The sequence below is a fragment of the Hordeum vulgare genome, chromosome 3H (genome assembly GCF_904849725.1).
Source record: "Hordeum vulgare subsp. vulgare chromosome 3H, MorexV3_pseudomolecules_assembly, whole genome shotgun sequence".
Taxonomy (NCBI): Eukaryota; Viridiplantae; Streptophyta; class Magnoliopsida; order Poales; family Poaceae; genus Hordeum; species Hordeum vulgare.
Window position 1 is genome coordinate 476,531,632 of NC_058520.1, and position 3,427 is coordinate 476,535,058.

Genomic DNA, 3,427 nt, shown 5'->3' on the forward strand with positions numbered 1-3,427 from the left:
GGATAGGTTTACATGTAGAGTCCTACTAGGAGTAGGAATAGGACTAGTCTCTCTTGAATCCTAATCCGGGTCTTGTTTCCTTCTTGTGGGAGTCTTTCCTCTTCTTGGGCCTTCTGTGTGAGTCGGACCTCCTGGCCTCTCTATGAGTCTCCTTATGCCAGAGTGTACGCCGGGCCTTGGGCCTTCGTCATTTGTCTAAGTTTCCTACGGGGTAACCTATGAGCCGCCCGCTAGGTCACTGCTCAGTCGTCGGTGAGTCGCCAAGTCCTTGGCGGGTCATACTTCAAGCCATGTTACACTGCGGGGTATATCCCCGACATTAGCCCCCAGGTTAGCTTCAATTTATTCATGGTAAGCTCCTGAAATAAGAATAATAAATATTTTAAGGGACCGGCTTGCTCCTCTGGCCGGCTTGATGTACTGAAGTGGCTCCTTGAAAAATCCGGGTTTGTTCTTCATATTAACGAGCCATCTTCACAATCATCTTCTTGGTACTCCCTCTGTCACAGTTTATAAGGCGTACACGTATACCTAGGTCGTTAATTTGACTTATATAAAATAAATTGTTTAACATAAAAAATTTATCATTAGAAAATAGAACATCTAAAGTTTTTAATGATATATTTTTTGTAATATATATCTCTCATTAAATTGGTCAAATTGACAATCTAGATACACGTGCAGGACTTATAAACTGAAACGGAGGGAGTACGTGTCCTTTGCAATAAAATACATATGCCATTGAGTCAGCCTCCAATGCTTTGGCTTGATGAAAATTTGGGGAATAAGAAATCCACACAATGTTAAACCAGCTTCTCTTGCTTCGGTGGGTTATGATTGACAATGGCGGGTCATGATTGCTAATGGCGGGTCATGATTATTGGTAGTGCCCCGTCAAACAACTGGACTCCAATTGACTATATCGAATTACTGGGGATAAAAAAATCCGTGTGATGTTGAACCGGTCTTTCAATGCTTCAACTAGATAAAAATATGTTGAACCGGTCTCCCAATACTTCACCTCCATGACGAAATGAAATGTCTCTTCAATTTTTTGATATATATCCATATTACCTGTAGCCCCCAAGGGCGAGGTCATCAGTGTTTGATGGGTCGGGTCTTCAATTTGAGCCTCATGACCTGTGAAACAACTTAGTGCTGTAGCCCCCAAGGGCCGGGTTGTCTTGCCTGCGGCAACCTGGGACTTTCGAAATTATGATCTGAATAGTGTAGCCCCCAAGTGACGGGTCGATTGCTTGCGGCGACTCGGGACTTCCACGTTCTTCTCCTTTGAAAATAAAACATCATATGATGTAGCCCCCAAAGGCTGGGTCATTATGCAATAATGAGCAGCGACTTTGTAAATCTGATGATGTAACCTTGAGCAGCAATGTGTAGCCCCCAAGGACCGGGTCATTATAAAAATGATGAGCCGGTGCTTCCTTGAATCCATACTTGAATAAAGAGCGATATGTAGCCCCCCAGGGCCCACTTATCTCCTTGAGGTAGCCGGGTCTGATGATGATGTGATGATTTGAAAGAGCAGTTTGCATTAGCCCCCAAGTGTCATGGTGCATGCTTGCAACGACATGGGACTTTCATACTTTCATGTAATCTTGATTTGAATAATGTAGCCCCCAAGTGCCAGGTTGTGTGCCTGCAGCGACTTGGGACTATTCCTTCCATTTTAGAATCATATCAACTCTCATGATACCTTTATGATGAAAGCAATCCTCGGTTGTGGTTGCAATGTGATCCGACAAATATATGTTTTAGAAATCCATAAGTGTTGTAGTTTACTACAGAGCACAAGTTGAAGAAATCCAAGAACCGGTCAATTAGATGACTCGGCATTATATGTGATAGGGCGGCTCTTCGACAATACTCAATTCTTCCGAGCTGGCTTAAAAACCCCAATCATTTAACACTGGTTATGATAAACCATGATGAAAATCCAGCCAAATTGGCTATTCAAAGATTTATTTGTACCTGCAATAATTTATGCTTTGACCCGGTTTGAAGACCGGCATGATATGTATGTATGATGCATGATGCAATGCAAGATGATGCATGTATATGACAAAATAGTACTGGTTTATGAGACTTGAATCTTACTTCAATGAAACTAGCTTGATAGCCACTGGTTTATCCTCGCTCTCTGTAAGCCGGCACTCATGACCAATCGATGTTTTAACCTGAAAGTCAATGCCAAATGGATGACTTATCGAGAGTACACGGGGTTCAGAGTAGCATCATGCAGACAGGCAGGTTTAACCAAGTTTCAAAGAAGGCGGCTTAATAGCCCATGGAATATCCTTGCTTTTTGTAAGCCAGCACTCACGACCAATCGATGTTTTAACCTGGATAGTTCAGGGTCCAACTGGATTGACATATCGAGAGTACACGGGGTTCGGAGTAGCATCATGCAGACAGGCTCGTTTGACCAAGAAGGTGGCTTAATGGCACGTGGAGTATCCTCGCTTTCTATAAGCCGGCACTCACGACCAATCGACGTTTTAATACGGATAAGTTCAGGGTCCATATGGATTGACTTATCATGAAACGGAGTACACGGGGTTCGGAGTAGCATCATGTAGACAGGCAGGTTTAACCATGAATTCTTGCCATTAAGCCGGACACCCATGTTTGAACTGCGCATTGTGGCGACTCGTCCTCTTGGACGACTTTAAAATACCTGCCAATGAAGCAGGGCACCCATGTTTGAATGACACATCGTGGCGACTCGTCCTCTTGAGTGAATTTAAAATGCCTGCCAATGAAGCAGGGCACCCATGTTTGAACGACGCATCGTGGCGACTCGTCCTCTTGGGCGACTTTAAAATGCCCGCCAATGAGGCAATAGCCCTCGGGGCGGGGTTATCTTCCTGCAATGACCCGGGTTTTTTGAATTATTCAGCCTGGTTGGATCTGGCGAGCCATGTCTGTGTAGGCCTCAAGTTTTAAGTCGACTCAAGAAGGCGGCTTGAGAATCTTCATATTTTTCTGTGGCATAAGCCAGTGGAGAAAGATGCTGGTACCCGCTCACTCTTGGAGATATAAAACCACTTTTTGTAATGAAGAATTCCCCTGCATAAATTTTTTGCAGCCCAAAGTAATTGTTCTTGAACAAATAACATGTACTAAAAAGTAGATAAGATGAATAACACCTGATGAGTTTTTCACGGATGAGCGTTAGAAAATCTTCTAACATGTTTGATATAAACCACGCAGCGGGGGCGGCGGCTCAGGCGCGTCCGTTGTGCAACTCAGATGAGCAGGCGTAACACCGGTGGAACGATACAACCCGGACCGCATGGGATGGCGGCTCGTGTCCATCTGTTAGGCGGCTTGCACAAGCGAACACTGTACCGGCGGGTTGAGTTCAATGCGAGAGTTGTCTGGCGATTTGGCGGGGACTTGAAAATCG

At 44.5% G+C, this 3,427-nt stretch overlaps 1 pseudogene; it reads right to left on the bottom strand.

The window, feature by feature from the left end:
* Positions 1-2,190: 2,190 nt before the first annotated feature.
* On the bottom strand, positions 2,191-3,211 carry LOC123441888 (annotated as a pseudogene).
* Positions 3,212-3,427: the final 216 nt, after the last annotated feature.